Below are 21,139 nucleotides of genomic sequence, written 5' to 3'. Positions count from 1 at the left end.
TTTGATTATATTTGATTAGAGTAGTATGATTTATTTTAAACTGAGTGTTGATATTTTGGTTTTTTTAAGGATGATAAGACCTCAGGGTCCTTTCTAGATTCTATAATTATAATTTGCATAAATGCATCTCTATCAGAGTTACTAATCACTTAACTTGAGTTGTAATGAGCTAATTCCCACAGCATAACTATAAAATACTTAGAGATAAAACATGTTACATAAATGTGCTTATTAAAGTAGGTTTACCCTGTGGGTGAGAAAAATATTAGTAAACATGAAAAATTTAGCTCGTAAGTGGAAGTTTAGGGGATGAACTTAGTAAACACCATGTGTTTTAATTTCAAGACTAATTGAAATAACATGTATGTGCAATTGTACTTTAAATAATAAGAAACATCACAATTGATTAAAAGAAAAATAAATTATCACATGGTCCATCTTTTAAGCAAAAGATGCCCACAAGTAGAAATACATTTCAAAACTTAAACTGCATCTAGGGGGTATTTGGGCAGATATCTGAGGAAGTCTTCCAAACCCAAATATGTTACTTAAATGCATAAGATTGAATAATACCTTAAAAATCTTTCTTTTCACCATTTTTCATGTGTGATATCATGTAAGTCTGAAAATGTTCCAAGTAAAAAGTTCAATTCTGACAAATGCAAATATAATATATTCTGGCTTGATGACAAAGGTTTTAGTACATCCTGCAGTTAGATAATTCTTAAATGCCAGAATTTGTACTAAAGCCACAAACAAAGGGAGGTCATATCATAAAACAAATTAGAAAACTAGATTTATAGTGAAAAAATAATATAAATATTTCCCCAGGCAGGTTTATTTAATAAGTTAGATGTGGCTGCTTTTGGAAGCCTTGAAATATGCTTAGTAAATTGATGCTTAAAGTCCCTTTTATACTAGGTAATATGCAATAGTCAAATATTTTATGTTCTTTTAGTATTTTATTTTCTTCGACTTCTCTACTCCTTCTTTGCCACCCTACTCTAAAAAGTAAATAAATAAAAGAGAGTGGAAATAAGATACACCACCTCAAAGTCTCTGTTGATCATCTGATATCCTTTCTATGAAATGTCACAATTATGAAAAAAGAAACATATTACGAAGAGATCTACCTCTACCTCAAGACAAACCTGCCACCCTTGTGAAACAAGATCAAAGAAATAACATCTTGACATGTGTTCATTCCTTCACAGCCTGTTATCTTATGATATAGATCATCACTGCGTCCCAACATGATCACAGCAATTTCAAACTAATGTCTGAGCAGCTGCTTAATTCCCACAGCTCACCTGAGCTTCTTCCCACACTCACGACTACATGGTGCTCTGGCGAGCCTTTGCCTGTTTCAAGAAATTTAGTATCTGTCACTGGATCCTAGTCAGGATCTTACCACTCAGGCTGTTTTCCCCCTCAGTGTGTCCTCATAGAGTGTTTTAACCAATGTTCTTCCGGGAGTGTTATAACCAAATTCAGGAGTCGAACAGGTCAAGACCTTTTCTTGGCGTTTGCACTTGTGTTTCCTCTACTGGGAAAGCTCTTCCCCTGTTTGCTCCATGGTGGTTCCCACTTATCCTCTGGCCTCAACTTCAGGATCACTTCCTGAAGAGGAGCCATTTGTAACCACTTTGTCTAACTCACACCCATTACTCTATATCTGAATACTTGGTTTTTTCCTCCCTTTATAATCCTTAAAACAATTTTAAATTATTTACATAAATGTTTCTCTGCTTTAAAAAATTTATATATATTAGTCAGGAACCCAGCTGTAAACAGGATCCAACTCAGATGGTTCCATAGAGCTAAATAAAGAGACAAGTTGAAGATCTGTGAGCAGGGTTAAGAGGATGAAGAAAAGAAACATACACTGACTAGTAATAACAAGAACTGATTATCATCCTTAGGCCTGAAGGAGCAAGGAGAAGGAGATAGCGTTATCAGAACCAGGGAGAGAGAGCTGGAGATATGGAGTGGGTCAGGGGTCATACAATGGGAGTTGGAGTCACTGTAGCCATAGAGATGCAGACATTATGAGAACATAGCTGAAGAAGGGATTATAAAATTCATAACCTAACTTCTTTTTCCTCATGCCTTCTCATCTCCTCTGATGGCTTCCATGGCTGAAGCCAAACAGAAGCCATTTTGCAAGCCCGAGTGTGAAGTAGTCAGTATGCAAGGCAAGGCAAAGAGTCTGGGGGGAAAGGGAAGGTGTCAGGCAAAAGAGGGAAACAGAATCACCAGCACTGATTAAGCTCTAAGTCCCATGAGGACAGAAATCATGGCTGTATTACTCACTTGCAAATTCCTAGTGCCAAACACAGTACGTGCCACACAGACAACACATAGGAAATATCTGCTGAAGGAATGCATGAACTCAGAAACACTGTCTAATTAACCCATACAATCCTTTTTATTAACAAATGATAAATAAGTACTGTATGCTTTATTCTGTCCTCCCCCCAAAATTCATCTACATGTACTCCCCATCTCTATCTTTTGCCCTCTTATATTCTCTTACACCCAAATTTACATTCCTACTCTTGTCCCCACTTTTTCCTGCCTATTTTTACCACACTCTATTGTCTTTTTTATCTTAGACCTAAAATTTCTCCAACTCTGTTATTGTGATAAGAACACTTATCATGAGCTCTATCCTCTTAATACACTGTAAATCTGCCCATACAATATTGTTAACTATAAGCACAGTGTTGCACAGAAGATCTCTAGAACTTATTCATCTTGTATAACTGAAACTTTATTTTATTCTCAAAGCTTATTATCATGTTCAAGTCGTACTTATTATTTACTACAACAGTCTGTAAAACCTCTCTTGATCTACTGCCCCACAAGAAAGGTTTGTTTTGAGAGTGAGGATGAGAGAGATTTATCATGTTTAAAGGCTAGGGTAAAGGACAGAGTAAAAATATATATATACATAACAGAGAGTAATATTTGATACAATATTGGCTTGAAGGACAAACAAAGAGAAGATCACAAGTACAAAATCTTGCTGTTTTTAACTTTGCCTGCTGCTGGCCTTACTGGGGCAATCCAGATTCCCTACCAAAAATGAGAGTTTTATCATGTTATTCATTGCATCAAACGCCTTCCTAGATATACAGGTATACCTCAGAGATATCGCCAGTTCAGTGCCAGCCCACTGCAATAAAGTAAATATCACAATAAAGTGAGTCACAGGATTTTTGAGGTTTCTCAGTGCTTATAAAAGTTATGTTTATACTATATTGTCATCTATTAAGTGTATAATAGCATTATGTCTAATAAGACAATGTAAAGAACTTAATTAAAAAACACTGCTTTTGCTAAAAAATCTAATGATCATTTGAGCCTTCAGTAAGTCATAATCTTTTTGCTGGTGAGGTTCTTGCCTTGATGTTGATGTCTGCTGACTGATCAGGGTGGGTTGGTAAAGACTGAGGTGGCTGTGGCAATTTCTTAAAATAAAACAATAATCAATATAATTTCCTGAATGCTTTGATGCTTCCTTTCATGAAAGATTTCTATGTAGCATGCTAGGCTGTTTGATGGCATTTTACCCACAGTAGAACTTCTTTCAAAATTGGAGTCAGTCCTCTCAAACTCTGTCACTGCTTTATCAACTAAGTTTATGTAATATTCTAAATCCTTTGTTGTCATTTCAACAGTGTTTACGGCATCTTCACTCATAATTGCCATCTTAAGAAACCACTTTCTTTGCTCATCCGTAAGAAGCAATTCTGCATTCATTCAAGTTTTATCATGAGATTCAAACAATTCCATCACATCTTCGGTCTCCACTTTTAATTCTAGTTCTCTTGCTGTTTCCACCATATCTGCAGTGACTTTCTCCACTAAAGTCTCAAAGCCCTCCAATTCTCCATGAGGGTTAGAATCAACTTCGTCCAAACTCTTGTTAATGGTGATATTTTGATATCCTGTCATTAATCATGAATATTTTTGATAGCATTTAGAGTGGTGAATCCTTTACAGAAGATCTTCAATTTACATTGTCTGGATCCATCAGAGAAGTCACTCTCCATGGCAGCAATATCCTTACCAAATGTATTTTTAAATAATAGGACTTGAAAGTTGAAAATCCCTCCTTGATTCATGGGCTGCAGAATGGATGTTGTTTTAGCAAGCATCAAAACAAGTCATCTCTTTGTATCTCCCCACCAGAGCTCTTAGATGACCAGAGACATTGTCTATAAGCAGTAATATTTTGAAAGGAATCTTTTTTTCTGAACAATAGGTCTCATCAGTGGCCTTAATATATTTAGTAAACTATGCAGTAAACAGATGTGCTGTCATTTAGGCTTTGTTGCTGCATTTATAGACCACAACCAGAGTAGATTTAGCACAATTCTTAAAAGCCCTAAGATTTTTGGAACAGTGAATGAATATTGGCTTCAATTTAAAATCTTCAGTTGCATTAGCCCTTATCAAAAGAATTAATCTGCTATTTAAAGCTTTGAGCCAGGCATTGACTTCTCCTTTCTAACTATGAAAGTCTTAGATGGCATCTTCTTCTAATAGAAGGCTGTTTCATTTACATTGAAAATCTGTTGTTTAATGTAGCCACCCTTTTCAATGATTTTAGCTTGATCTTCTGGATAACTTGCTACAGCCTCTCCATCAGCATTTGCTACTTAACCTTGCACATTTACTTCGTAGAGACAATTCTTTTTCCTTAAATCTCATGAACCAACCTCTGCTAGATTCACACTTTTCTTCTGCAGCTTCCTTACCTCTCAGCCTTCATAGAATCAAACAGAGTTAGGGTCTTGCTCTGGATTAGGCTTTGGTTTAAGAGAATTTTGTGGCTGGTTTGATCTTCTATCCAGAGCACTAAAACTTTCTCCATATCAGAAATAAGGCTGCTTCACTTTCTTAACATTTGTTCATTTATTGGAGTAGCCCTTTTAATTCCCTTTCAGAACTTTTCCTTTACACCCATAACTTAGTTTACAAAAGAGACCTAGCTTTTTGCCTAACTTGACTTTCAACATGCCTTCCTCACTAAGCTTAATTATTTCTAGTGTTTGACTGAAAAAATGAGAGGTATATGACTCTTCCTTTCACTTGAAAACTTAGGAGCCACTGTAAAGTTATCAATTGGCCTAATTTGAATATTGTTATGTCTTAGAGAATAGGGAGGCTTTAGGAGAGGGAGAGATGAGGGGGTGGGGGGGACGGGGAGCAGCAGCAAGTCAATGAAGCAGTCAGAACACACACATTTATCAAGCTTGCCATCTTAAATGGGTGCGGTTCTTGGCACTCTCAAAAAATTACAACAGTAACATCAAAGATCACAGATCATAGATCACCATAACAGATATAATAATAAGGAAAAGGTATGAAATATTATAAAATACTAAAATGTGACGTAGAGACATGAAGAGATCACATGCTGTTGGAGAAATGGTACCCATAGACTTGTTTGACACTGGTTGCCACAAACTGTTGATTGCTAAAAAATTCAAAGTGCGAGAAAGCAAAACACAGTAAAATAAAGTAAGCCTTTCTCTCTTAAGAAAAAATTTATTCATTCATTAATAAAGAGGTACTTAAAAGCAAGGGGAGAGCTTTGGATAGCCTTGTCTCATAAATGTAAATGGACTAAAGTATCCTGAAAGAACCTAGAACCAAATACAGGTCTGAAGGTTTTGAGAGACAATTATGTGCCAGACACTGTCCTAGCTTCCAGGATTTCCATAGTCTCTGTTCTTAAAGATATTGCATTCTATTGTCATACATTTAGCAGAACATAGTATCACAGTTTCTTGAATCCCATCTTAGTCATTACATAAATATCGGCTAAACACTCTGACCAAGCTGTCTGCCTCAATCAACCTTTATCTCTAGAGAGATTTCTTGCCTATCTTTTATATACCAACTTTAAACTGAGACTAAACAATCATAACAGCAGATTTTCTTCCTTTCAACTTTCTATGTCCCATGACATGAGATAGGTCAAACTAAGAAATTTCTTCAATTGTTAAAGAATCATACATTCAGAACATGTCAGAATATTGTTCCGTTGCTCACAAACTGTGTTTTTATTACCCTTGAAAAGTATATTTACCTCTTCACGATCTGTCTCTAAACGTGTTCAGCTCCTACAACTTTGAGGATACAAATTAGTACAGCTATAGTGCATAGATAATTTTTAAATATGTAAGTATATACCTTTTCTGTATTCTTAAAGAAAAACAGAAGAAAATAAATGATTTTAGGTTATAAAATTTCATTATGTCTAGATATCCCCCAAGTTCACCAACCTTCCTAATTTGAAGTTTAGTAAAAATTCCATCAGAAAGATACAAGCTGCAAATTTTCTTCTAAAGAAACCTCTACTTAAATCTGAATTTAGCAAAAATCAGATGGTCTCTCTATAGGCTTCTGGGCCAAAACACAACATGTGTGTACTAGTTCACTCCTAAAAATTACTCTTAAAATAGAACTGCACAATATTGAGCACAGAACTTATTACATAAAGTGACTGTGACATGCTCTACTTGGTTTTGGTCAATTTTGCAAATGTATTTCCCCAGAAAATATGGGTAATGCTTGAGGAGGATCCACAGGGACACAAAGGTGTGTGAAGGCTTGGGAAATAATGGCAAAGTGTAAAAAAATGGAGGGGGATTAATTGCTTTGGAAAGAAAAGGCTGTTTTAGACATATGGAAGGTTATTATCAAGAGATTGCTCACAAGCTGTTCTCCAGTTTCAACAAGGTGGGGAGGGAGTGAAATTCCAACACTCTAGGATTAAACTAGAAGAATTAGATTGGGTGTAATGTAAAAGTTCTTGACAAAATGAGTTGTTACGGGGAAAATGGGTTATCAGGAGAAGCAGTAGAAGCTCTTTGCCTGCACTGCTGTAAGAATATAATAATGCCCATTTGTCTTCTAATGATTTAGATGTAATGTTCCCTGAAAGGAGAGAAATGATCTGGGTAAGAGTTGAAAATGAAAATTTTAAACATTCTCCTCTGCTGGCTGCTCATCCACCCACACTTGAGCTAAATATTAAGGGTAGAAGGATAGAGTCAGGCAGACTTAATTAGCTGCCTGTTGGCAATAACGTTATTACATAACATTTTAAAATGATTGGTGGCATATGCAGGAAGTAGAAATGCAGAGTTTTGGCTTTTCTTGCTCAGCATTCAGCCCAGAGACCTTAGTTAGGGAAAAAGAGTTATCTTTGATATTTCTCAGGTCTGCTTTTAAGCCCTGGACCCAGTACTCTTGAAAGAAAGTGAGAGATAAGGAGTCAAAGGATAATTCAATCAAGGAATCCCTTAGGACCCTAATGAATATTTCATTTCAGTGGTTTTTTCTAAATGTAGTATGTAATTGAAAGTGGTGATATTTTCATCCGGGTATGCTACAAGTTGTTATTAATAACTAGGTAATAGGGTAAAAATGAGAACTTTAAAATATGAAGACTTACAGCAGAAAGCAGCCACCATTCCTAGAGCTGAGGAAAAAAAGGAAGAGTTGGGATTATTGAAAATTATAACCTCAGAGGTACCCCTCTAAGACCCAGACCTCTGAGGAATGGCTGAAGTGGGACACAATGAAGTTGTCTTGCAAGTGTTGTAAAAATTCAAACTGTCTTCCACTGCTCCATGAGAAGGATGCCTTGCTGAGGTGCCATTCACAGGACTTTCAAGCAGACAAGAAGCCCATAGGAAACCTACAGGATGGAAACAAGGAGAGTGTCCCTTCTCTGTCCTCCAGCCTTGCATTCTCCCTGTAATGCCCCTCCTGGCAGTGTGGCTTTCAGAATCCTAGACCCAGCCTCACAAAGCCAAGTATGGCAGGACAGAGCTGAGAGGTGGTAATTTAAAAACTAGCACCAGTTCCACTTGACATTCCCAAACCCATCCCTTAATCAACCACACTCCTTCCGTAAGGCAAATGCCACTTCTCCCTTAAATCCTCCCTGATTTTCTTGAGAGCCAATCTCTTACCTTTGTAACTGTATGACCACCCATATTTCACAATTCAGGCTGCCCCCCCCCACCTTGGGGCAGCTGTATACATCTGTCTTCTTTATTGTACTGAAGTTTTGGATCCCTAAAGTGTTCTCATATATATGCAGCACATACTGCATATGTACACTGAATTGAATTCAGGTACAAGAAATGTGGTTAATCTTTCATAACAGGACGTATGTTATTGCCTTTACTTTGGTCAGACACATGTCTCTGGAAACCTTTCACATGTCTGGGCCCTGAAAATTCTTACCACATTTACATTAGCTATAGTTTTCTGACACATTTCATTTCATCATGTGACATTTTTCAGACCCCAGAAAAATCACTAGATATGTCAAATAGCCACTGACTGCAAAGAAGTAAAATCTGGTCACTGATGCTTAAATGACCCCGTGCACAAGGGCAAATGGGGTTATTCCACAAAAAAAAAAAAAAAAAAGCCATATGCTGTAAAGCAACATCAGTTGACTCACTATGACAATCCTGCAAGCCAATAGTGTTACAGGCAGATTTTCCTTTTTTTTTTTACTTTACATGTTCCTTATCTTGCTTTTGCAGCCATTAACACACAATCAGATCAGCTGTGCTCAAAAGGCCTTGAACCTGTTACTGTAATAATTATGTGAATGACCTTTCCAAACTCATCTGAAATCTGGTGGTGAGGTGGGAGGGAAGAACACATTCAATTTCCTGCCCTTTTTAGTTCCTGCTTATCTTCCTTTCAGATAGCATTTACAAATCAGCTTTTGTTACACTCCATCAAATGCCTATTAGGGAACCAGGATATTAAGTAATTTTTTTCTCTTTTATATGCTTATTGCAAATAAAAAGGTACCAGTTATCAATCCATAAAAGCATTTTTGCTGTAGTTTATGTTTTCTTTCCTTAGTCCTTAGCTTAGCTGACTCAAATGGCTGCCCCTGTGTCCCATTGTTACTGTGAGAATGACAAATATTCCTCTGAGACAGCCCACAGTCTGCAACTGGCAAATGTTTCTGAAAGGACCTGCTCTTCAGTTACAGATTGATGATTTATTAATACCGTTTATTTGGAACTGCCAGTCACTAAGGGCTGTAGGAATTAAAAATGAATTGGAGTTATGTGGTATTTGTCTATCAAACTAAAATCAAATTACTTAATCATTAGATTGACAGAAGATCCAGGGATTTAGTCAATTACTGGGTCTCGGAATCAATAAATGTTTAGATTTCACAGGAAAATGGTACATTATTCAATCCAGAAAATTACCCTTGTGACCTGTCGGTTGCTTTAGCATTGTTGAGAGCAAGGACACATTCTCATTTCAAGTGGTGCCCAAAGGTGATGGATCCTGAAAGAACTTTAGAGATTAAGTACCCTGACATCCATTCGTAGAGGGGAAACTGAGCTTCACAAGGAATGGCTAGACTAAGACATGTGAATGTTCTACTCAGGCTAATGGTTTGGCACTTCTTCATTTGATACTTTTTACATTTTCAACATTCTTCCATAGTGCCAGCTATGGAAGAAAGTGTTTTATTTACTCATTTACTTTTGCACTAAAGGGTGTTATCTATTTCTAGGCAAACGGGACCAATTAATGACTCACATTTGGAGTCACAGTTAACTGATGTCATATGTCCAGCTTTTCCAGGGCTGCCATAAGACCACTTAATCTGCTTCAGCAAAGAAACTGAATACATTTGCAAGACTAAACAGCTAGCAATCTGTGGAGGCAGAACTTGGTCTCCTGATACTAACAAATACTCTTCTCAATTTACTATACCGCTTTTCAGTTGCTAAGAGTAACTTTCAATTTAGCATACATAGCTAAGATTATTCTGGATGTACTTCAGTATTTCAGTGATTGAAAATTAGGAATATTAAAAAGCAAGACAAATCACCAAGGGCATGACTCAAAAGATAATCCTAAAATTACTGAGATTTTTGTTTAAATCAGTTTAGAATTACCCAACAGCTTTCTTTCAGGTGATTCTCCCTGGAGTTGCCATGGATTAATCTCTTCCACTGGATGTTAATTATGAGATCAGAAACTGTTTGGATGTTAAGATTCATAAGGAAGATATAAAGAAATAATATATCCATGATAACTTTATCCTATCCAACACCTTCAAAATATTTCCCAGATGCAAATTTTGACACCTGAATGAGCCATTATTGGATCAAGAAAACAGGCAGTTTCAACTAAAAAGTTGTCAACAATTTTAGTATACTTAAAACAAAACTTCTGCCTAGTACTGAATAGTTTCCATACCTCAGATTTCAACTACATCTCTGGCATATGTCAGTGGATTAAAAACAAATGAATTAAGGCAAATCCTCTTTCACCTCTGACCTTAATTTCCTTATTTTGAACTTTCACAGTCTTGAATTTGTATACATTTTATGTAGTCATCACCCACAAATTCCCACTGAGTGTTCTCCTAGAAATTTAAGTGTTTTGCCCAATGTTTATGTCTTCTAATGGTGTTTTAACTCTCATATTGCTGCTTTCTTTTTTTTTTTTTTTTTTTTGAGACAGAGTCTCACTTCGTTGCCCGGGCTAGAGTGAGTGCCGTGGCGTCAGCCTAGCTCACAGCAACCTCAAACTCCTGGACTTAAGCCATCCTACTGCCTCAGCCTCCCGAGTAGCTGGGACTACAGGCATACACCACCATGCCTGGCTAATTTTTCTATATATATTTTTAGTTGTCCAGATAATTTATTTCTATTTTTAGTAGAGACAGGGTCTTGCTCAGGCTGGTCTCGAACGCCTGACCTCGAGCGATCCACCCGCCTCAGCCTCCCAGAGTGCTAGGATTACAGGCGTGAGCCACCGCGCCCGGCCTCATATTGCTGCTTTTAACGTTGATTTATCTAACAACAAACTTTCTAGAATATCTTTATTAGAGACCTAATGCTACCTGATATGTTTGATGACAACACTTAATTCTTAAAGTTATCACAGTGCACAGACTCCTAAAAGTGGTACGTGTCTTACTGAATCATTGTGTGATGAACTAAGCCTGTTCATCATGTATCTATTGTCATACCAGTATTAGTTGAGCTGAGACAGCAACAAAACTTGCCCACTAGAGAAAGGTCAATTTAGAATTTAAAATGCATTTATATACAATTCTTAGAATGATTTAATATGAAGTTGGAAATTTAAGTGCCAAGCATTGGTAATATGCATGCCATTGGAATTTTATGCATTTTAAAATTTTGTATATATCATTTTAATCACTTTGAAACTTTTAATATGTAGTGATTAAATATGACTTACCTATATACTATCCTTGATACATCCCTCTCCCTAATTCTAATATACAAGTATCTCACCTCAAACTCTCGACATCATCGTTGACTTCTGCCAAACCTTCCATCCCAACCTGTCAGACATTTAAATCCCTCAAGTCTACTTCTTTCATTTTATTCTATCTGCCACAACCATAGTTTGTCTATTACTATTGAACTAATTTGGCTCTCTTTTCACTGCTAAAAATAAGACAGGGTATGTCTTTTTGAAATATATATGTATATTTATTGATGTTCCATTAGTTTTGGGAATTTCTCCAATTGCTGCTTTCTATAGGCTCTGCTACATGCACTTTATTTGTTCAGTTGTCTACCCTTCCCCAGGCCTTACTCTTGATTTTCAAATCACTCCTGTGCCATTCAGCCTGATGTTTATTTTAGACTTTTAATTTGATTGTTGGCTCCAGCTGTACCTTTTAATTTAGCCTGTTTGATATTCTTCAACTGTATTTTCCATAGCCTCTAGCTCCAGTCTGGGTTCATAGAACTTTAACCCAAACACAGCTCCCAATACTCATCCATCATCTACCTACATAAGGACTTTTTCACTGTCACTAGAGGTAACCATGCAGGCAATCACCCACAGTATAAACCCTTAATTTTCTTTGACTCCTTATTCCTTTTCAGCGTCACCTGTTTGATCTCCATAGATGTCTCTTAAATTTATTCCCACTAACTTTGTGCATAATGAACATTTGTTGACTGAGTTAAATCACTTATCAACATAATAGGTGTATATGTGTACTCAAGGAGAAGCTTGAATAAACTAATATAGTAAAAGGATTATAAGTCTCAGGCCACATATGTGTACACATTTAAAAGATTGTAGAAATAAAAGCTGAGTGACTCTATAAGGCTGTATCTCAAAGTATGGCTTCATCTTAGTAGGGTCTTATGAAGTAGTGTCTGTTCCTACATGCTCATGTTTCAGAAACACAATTTTGCAGTCATAGCATGATTAAGTTGTCCTACCAAAGTCACTCTGATGAAGCAGGAAAAAACTGCAATAATTTGTTAATAACCATGGAGACAAGACTAATTAAAAAGCTGGTGTACTGTAAACACAGAGTTAGAACAAAGTGAGTGGACTTCCCTATGAGCTGTAACTATCAAGTCACTGCAGATTGATAGATTGCCCTTCTCTTCTCAAAATATTTTTGTATATTTAGCCCGTATCAAGGAAGTTAAAAGCATCTCTTATTTGGGTAGTGTTAGAGAAAAGGTAATTTTATTATTATTATTCTCCACATTTTCAAGATATTTTATTAATTACAAAGATACTCAATACAAAGTTTTTATGATACAAAAGATTTAGTGTTACATGGTTTCATGACTCTGTATGACAATTTACAAAAGCACAACTTTTCTTTTATTAATTGTATATTTTTAAGTTGGTGATTTTCTTTGGCCTTTTAGGGAGGCATCTCAGCCTCATTAGTTACATACTTATAAATCATAATCTAGAATGTGGCATAGGAGGTATTTCTTTGAGCACCTAATTCCATACATGATGGTGGGAAGTCTTATTCTCCCAGTTAAGAATTTATCTTGAAATGCAGAGAATACATCATATCTACATGTATTTAGTCATCTTCGGCAGAGAATTGATATAGGAGAAAACTGTCTCTTATGTCTACCATACCTATAAGACATGGGACACAGAAGACCACATATACAATTTACTTGTTCACACTTGTGTTCTCACCCAGTGAGCAAACAGAGACGTAACTCCAACTTGGCCTTTGGAATATCTCTCTCAGGACATCATACAACTTGGGAACAAATGCCATTGAGATGGGGAAAGGGAGGGTGAAATTACAGGGAAAGACTGTTACCTAAATTGCATTTAAAAAAAAAATTTCCTGTGCCTGTATCTTACAGGAAATATTAACTAGTTTTTTTAATCTCTGTAATAATATTTATCATAAAATAATTTACTGTGAAGTTAAAATATTGCAACTTCATATTCTTGACTTCTGTGTTGTAAATCTAGAAATACTATTTAAATATGCAATTAAATAAGTATATTTGCATATGCAATGTATAATCAAAGTGGTTCCAAATTGTCTCAGAGTTTATTCAGTTTTGCCTTAGATAAGTCAAGATCTTTCATTATATCTAAGCATTTTCTATTTTATCTAACAGTAAAGTAGAGGTTTTCATTCTTTTTTGATTTGGTACTTTTTGTATTCATTGTCCCTGGCTGTATGCTTGATTTTTGGTAGTACAGTCATATGTACATGGTGGAATTTGCTGCAATTAGATTGAATGTATTTCTTGTATAAGTGAAACATGTTAAGCGTGTGTGTGGTATGCATGTGTGGGAATGAATGGTTAAGTCCACCGAAAGAATATTGAGACAAAATATGTTAAGACATAAGCTCAATATCTGCCATTCTATTTTTTTCTATTTTTCTTTTTAATTTACAATGTAATATAGCAGTGCCTACCTTCTGTGACCTGTCACTGTTTTTGTTGGTAGTTATAATATATGGTGCAGTATAGGTTCCATGTCCAATCTTTATAATAGTGATTTTTTTAAGTCTGAAAAAAATTCTAGCTAGTAGCCAATAGATACAAAAATAATACTCAACAGGAACATGTGTCTGCTGCTGTTTTATACTACGAAAGGTAAAGATAAGTAATTTTGGTCATTTTTCCCAACTTTTCTTCTTCTAGAAAGATTGAATCGATCTATATTGCAAACTTTAGAATGTTTTATTTATGAACATTTTTCTCAAAGGAAGATAGATATATTCTGAAATCATGTCACTTGTTTTATACATCTCTACAGAGAAATACAGCCTTCCCAGCATTTCTGGAGGAAGAGCACACACCAGTGTTTCTTCTTCTTCTTTTTTTTTTCTGAGACAGAGTGTCACTTTGTTGCCCTGGCTAGAGTGAGTGCCATGGCGTCAGCCTAGCTCAAACTCCTGGGCTTAAGCGATCCTCCTGCCTCAGCCTCCCGAGTAGCTGGGACTACAGGCATGCGCCACCATGCCTGGCTAATTTTTTCTCTATATATTTTAGTTGGCCAGATAATTTCTTTCTATTTTTAGTAGAGATGGGGTCTCGCTCTTGCTCAGGCTGGTCTCGAACTCCTGACCTCGAGCAATCCACCTGCCTCGGCCTCCCAGAGTGCTAGGATTACAGGCGTGAGCCACCGCGCCCGGCCCAAACACCAGTGTTTCTAACACAGACACACAGAGAAAGAATATTTTCCCGTCTCCACTTCATGTAATTCCATTACATTTAGCCACACTCTACTGAAGGAAAGCATGGTTGTAATAGACCCAAGGCATACATTTTTTCTCATTTTAATATCTCTGAAATTTAGATGTGTATTGAAATCAATGGTGTGTTGTAGTTTAATTGGCAGTGTTTTCTTTCTTATTGATCCTTAAAATAATGATGTGTCTTGCAATCAGAGGTATCTTGGATGTGATGAATTAAAATAAGGCTAAAGTGACATACATTACACTCTAATTTAGATATCAAGTCAATCAGAACCTGTGTAATGACATGTTCTTTCTCCATTTATGTGCAATTTAATATTTAAAATCTGAGTTAAATAAAAGATCTTTTCTACAGTACTAGAAAGATCTTAGAATAAAAAATTGACTACATATTTTTATCTTATAAAATCACAAACAATTATTGTATCATCAACAGTCTTGGTTACCCCTAACCATGCCACCTGTGAGATTCCACACAAACATCTCTTACAAGAGAGGATTGAAATATAAAGGAAGCTAGTCCAGGGGAATCGCTCTGCCATCATAGCCTTCATCATCATATTTAGTCTGTGGGTTTTACTGACTCTATGTAACAAATAACAGAAAATAGAACAAACATAAAGACTTATACCATATAAATCATGCATAAAGTGGTTACACCATTTGGCTCTTATTTTACTTTTGTTTTGGGGTTAAAGAGTGTAATATAAAGAAAAAACTAATCTAATACATTTTCAGTGACTTAAATGTGTAGAGAAAATAAAATATATCAAGTCAGAAGTCCAATTAATTAAATTAAATGTACTGCTGAAATATTTCTTCAGGCTGCTTTTTAAAAGCCTAATTGATTTGTATCTCCCTGATGACTAGTGATGTTGAGCATTTTTCATGTTTGTTGGCCATTTGTCTATCATATTTTGAAAAAATTATATTTATATATTGTGTGTAGTTTTTATAGGATTATGTATTTTTTTCTTGCTGATTTGTTCTAGTTCTTTGTAAATTCTAAATATTGGTCCTTTGCTGGATGTATAGTTTGTGAATATTTTCTCCCTTTCTATAGGTTGTCTATTTATTCTGTTGATTATTTCCTTTGTGGTACAGAAGATTTTAATGTAATTAAGTCCCATTTATTTTTATTGTTGCTGTATTTATCCTTGTTGTTTTGGTCATAAATTCTTTGGCTAGGACTAAGTCTAGAAGAGTTTTTCCTATATTATCTTCTAGAATTTTTATGGTTTCATGCCTTACATTTAAGTCTTTTATCCATCTTGAATTAATTTTTGTACATAATGAGAGATAGGGCTCCTATTTCATTCTTCTGCATGTGGCTATCAAATTTTCCCAGTACCATTTATTGAGTAGAGCATCATTTCCTTAGTGTATGTTTTTGTCTGCCTTGTTGAAAATGAGTTGGTTGTAGGAAGACAGTTTTATTTCTGGGTTCTCTATTCTGTTCCATTGTTCTATGCTTCCACTTTTATACCAGTGCCATGCTCTTTGGTTACTGCAGCCTTATAGTATTGCTATTTTAAATGGTATTTTTACTTCAATTTTGATTATTTATTGTTAGTATACAGAAATAAAATTGATTTTGTATTTTGATCTTGTATCCTACAACCTTGCTACCTCACTTATTAGATCTAGTGACTGTACAGATGCCACAGGATTTCCTATAAAAACAATCATGTCATCTGCAAGTAAACAGCTTTATATCTTCTTTTCCAACCTGTACATCTTTAATTTATTTTTCTTGCCGTATTTCATAACCTGGAACCTCCAATTTGAATAGATATGTTGAGAGTCCGTATAGGTGCCTTTTTCCTAATGTCAGGAAAAAAGTACTGTCTTTCACCATTAAGTATGACATTAATTGCAGGTTTTACTATATGTGCTTTATTAGGGTTGAAATTCCCTTTTTCTTCTAGTTGTTTGACAGTGTTTTTTAATGCAGAGCTGAACACTGAATTTTGTGAAATGTTTTCTCTAATTCTAAAGAAATTATCATTTATTAATTTTTTACTATGTTAATGTGATAAGTTACTTTGATTGATTTTTCAAATAATAAACCAACCTTGCATTCCTGAAATAAATCTCACTTAGTAATGGTGGGATCTTTTATATAGTTGGATTTGATTTGCTGAATTTTTGCAAGGATTTTGCATATATGTTCATAAATGATATTGTCCTGTATTGTTTTCTAGTAATCTTTCTGACTAATTTTGGTATTAGAGTAAAACTGACCTCATATTATGAATTGTAAAATATTCCCAACTCTTCAATTTTCTAGAAAATTTTGTGTAAAATTTATATTTTTTTCTTCATTATATGTTTGGTAGAATTCTTTTGTTAAGTAACATGGATGTGTGGGGGTGGGGGAAGAAGGAAGGCTTTAATTAGACATTCATTTTCTTTAGTAGACATATGCTTAATAACGTTATCTATATCTTCCTGCAGGATTCAAAGTATTGTGTATATTACCAGCATTTTTTTTATTTTCAGCTAATTTGCTAAATATAATGATAATATTGTTCATAATATTCCTGTGTTATCTATAGAATCTAGTAATGTCAAGTCTCATTCTTGGTATTGGGTCTTGGTATTTGTGTCTTCCGTCATTTCTTTTGTCATTATTAATCTCTGGATGGAGGTTCATCAAATTTATTGATTTTCTCTAAATAACAGCTTTCAGTTCTTTTCTCTATTATTTTTCTGTTTTCTTATTTCCTGATTTCTATTCTGATCTTTATTATTTCCTCTCTTCTGCTTACCTTGGGATTCATTTGCTCTTTTCTTCCTACTTTCTTGGAGGTGAATCTGGGTCATCAATTTGAGACTTTTTTCTAATTTAGGCATTTACTGGTATAAATTCCCAACTAAGCACTTCTTTTGGCTGCATCCTACAAATTTTGATACATGTATTTTCATTTTCATTCAGTTTAATACTTTCTCTTTTGTTATATATTTGTGAGGTACAACATGATGGTTTGATATGAATACATTTAGAATAATTAAATCAAGCTAATTTACATATCCACCCACTCATATAATTATCATTTTTGTGTGTGGTCAGAACATTTAAAATCTAGTCTCTTAGCAATCTGCAATTTGCAAGTATGCCATATAGTATTATTCCCCATAGTCACTGCACTATTTAATCTTCTTATTTAACTGAAACTTTGTATACTATGACCAACATCTCCACATTTCCTCTACCCTCAGCACCTGATAAGAACCATTCTACTCTCTACTTCTATGAGTATGACTTTTTTAGATTCCATGTGTAAGTGAGATCATGCAGTATTTGCCTTTCTGTGCCTGGCTTATTTCATTCAGCATAATGTCCTCCAGGTTCATCCATGTTGTTGCAAATGAGCAGATTTCCTTCTTTTTTAAGGCTGGATGGTATCCCATTGTGTGTAAATACCACATTTTCTTTATCCTTTCTTTCACTGTAGGACACTTATGTCAATTCCATATCTTGCTTATTGTGAATAATGCTGCCATAACATGGGAGTTCAGATAACTCTTCAAAATACTGATTTCAGATTTTTAGGGTATATATACAGAAGTAGAGTTGCTGATTCCTATGGTAGGTTTATCTTTAATTTTTGGAAGAAACCTACGCACTGTTTTCCATGATGACTATTACAATTTACACATCCCTCACCAGTGTACAAGTGTTCTCTTTTATCTACATGCTCACCAACACTTGTGTTTTTTTTTTTTTTTCCAGCAAGGTTGGAAAGTTGTATGACCCAACATAATTTATTTAACATATGTGGGGGATCACCATCCTTTATATCCTGTTGTCCAGTATTTTGAGATGCTTTTTTTCAAGTGTTTTGTCTGGATTTTAGCTGTTTCCTTCTCAGTCATTTTTAGTTACTTAAGAAATAAATGAAAGGTAAAAGTAAATGTTAATCTAAACCTGCCCTAACCATCTGTATATAACTAAGGGATAAGAATAAGACAGCCTTTTCGTCAGATGGTGCACTTTTTTTTCCTTGCCTTTATTTGAAAAAAATTATGCATGAACTCTGGCAACAGGAAGATAAAAGGGTAAGTCTTTGACCAAATTCTTCCTTAGAAAGAGTTTAAAAGAGGGACAGTAAATAGCAAAGGTGATTTTTCTAATTTAGTTTTCTAATCCTCAAAATAATTTTTTTTACCAGATTAAGTTCAGAGAAAATTATAATTCTTCTGTAATTGAGTAGGGTATATTTTCAGCATCAAGTGGCAGAACAAGAATAAGTTTGGTAGTTTGAGGTAATTTCAAATATCAGTTCAATAATTTACCAGCTATATGTCATCAGATGAGTTACCTTCTTTGAATCTCATTTTCAAAATCTTTGAAGTAAAAATAATAGAACTTACCTCATAGAGTTGCTATTATATTTCTCCAAGAGACTCAATATACAAAGACATGTTACTTATATATTAATTCCTTCTTTCAACCTGGTTTTCTGGAATATTTGTGAAACATTTGCCTGTGCCCTGATGTTCTGCTTCCTTCTGAAATACCTTCCAAGACACTGTTCTTTTCTCAAGCTTTTCCTAATCCAAGAATGCTAGTTAGTATTTTATATACCTCTCTCTACTTCTATTCAGCTTTTCCTGGTTTCAGCTGAAAATAGATGGTAGAAAATTCACTGTCTGGCTTTGTGCTTATAATATACATTGCCATCTGCCCTAGTAATCCAAAGAAACTCTGAACCTATAAAAATTTTTCTATAGATATGAAATATTGGAAATTTTTTGTCAGTTTTACCTTCCCCAAATATTCTTTCAGGTAAAACCTTTTTTTTTTCCCTGTGAGTTTAAAGACTATTTTCTACAACTGGTTTTACATATTAAGCCAAGGGTCACATTTTACTTCAGCTGGCATTAATATTTAAAATATTTTATGATTACTTTAGCCTCAAATTCGACAGTTCTATCTTAGAGAATGCCAAGGGGCCACAAAATTTGCAAATCTAAAGACCAAGGGCCAAATTCTTAGGGAAATATATCTATTTCATCTAAATATATATGTATCTAGATAAATACTGCCCCACCATTAGTTTTTCTGGCTTAATGACTGTTACAGCAAGATTCATGTAATTTGGATATAGGCAAAAATGGCAAAACAAAATAGCTTGAACTGGTGTCTAAGAATTATTCTGGTTTTAATTACAGTAGGGACTGGAATCTCCTAAAAAGACCTAAGTGACTTTAAATTACTAGGAAAAACAATTACAAAAAAATGAAAATAGAATGCAAATATCAATGCAACTGAAGGTAAACAGTACTGAAAGGCAAATATGAGTCTCTATTCCTCTGTAAGTGAGATTGACTATGGAGTACTCTACCCTTTATATGAAATGTTTAATGAGCTATTGGTGCCCCTTGGCTTTTGTGGGGGACTTTTTATATTATGTTTAAAAATGTTTTAACAAACAATGTTAATTTTAAACATGTAAAGATTGGGAATGAATCTTCACAGCCCTCTATCATTACACCAAAATAATGACTAATATTATCTGTTAATAAATTGTTTAACATCTGCTTATGTCCTATATCTTAAAAAATAGAGTATGAAGTCTTGTTCTGTACTTTACCTAAATGGAATTGTGGTCTATAAAAATAACTTGATAGGGCGGCAAGGGAAATATACGTAACCTAAGCATTTGTACCCCCATAATATGCCAGAATAAAAAAAATTAAAAGAAATAAACTGGATAAGTATTAGCCCTTACAAGCTGTTATGTGTTGTACTTTGAACTGTAATTTGCTATGTTTGGGACTGATAATATAGGTGAGGATAGGGAAAAATAGATAGAATGAATAAATACCAATATAATCAAACTGTTGTGTTTAGTGTACTTTTTGCACTATCTACCTAATAGTGAAGAATGTTGCTTTAGTGGAGAGCAGAGGTCACTGTCTTAAAAGTAGGTGAAAACCATAGTTCTCTCATTAGTATAGTATATCATTAGCATGGCATCTTGGCAACTGAGAGATTAAGCTATGTCACAGATTTGTATAATGTACTGTGCACAGATATCACAGGATGTCATGTATTCTGTATGCCTCATTGTCCACTTCTCTCCATTTATTTTTGCTATGTGCCCTACAGAGCCAAAGAGCTAAAGTACATGCATATGTACATTTAATATATGCAAGAATAATGACTCCATAGTTATCTTTTTTCTTTCTAGTTAGATGATCCCTTTGACAGTTTACTTATCTATAAAATATAGAATGTAAAACCTACTTCTTAGGCTTCTGTGAAAATTAAAGGATATATCAGATAAAATTTTGGAACAAAGTAAAAGCTCAATTAATCATAGCTATATAGCTTTATAGTCTAAAAATCATAGATCAGTCAAGATCCTGGAAGACTACACTTCACAAATACAATCTTTTCACAAAGTAAGGCCTAGATAGAAATTAAATGACTGCTAAGAGTGTCCCATGAAGTCACAAAGCTAGGTCTAGAATCCCCATCTTAGTACCATTTCCCTACTACAATTTCTACTGTAGTCCATAGGCACTAGCTTTACATCAAACTCTGGTGTCTGCTAGCATCAAATTTAATGT

General features: G+C 34.8%; 1 protein-coding gene across 3 annotated transcripts in view; it reads left to right on the top strand.

The window, feature by feature from the left end:
- The window catches only part of CNTN5 (contactin 5), a 1,109,255-nt gene that overhangs the window by 810,458 nt on the left and 277,658 nt on the right, over window positions 1-21,139 (top strand). The window lies entirely within an intron of this gene.

The sequence above is a fragment of the Lemur catta genome, chromosome 7 (assembly GCF_020740605.2).
Source record: "Lemur catta isolate mLemCat1 chromosome 7, mLemCat1.pri, whole genome shotgun sequence".
In the NCBI taxonomy this organism is placed as follows: Eukaryota; Metazoa; Chordata; class Mammalia; order Primates; family Lemuridae; genus Lemur; species Lemur catta.
Note: the sequence above shows the minus strand (reverse complement) of the source record. Positions and strands in the feature narration are given on the sequence as shown.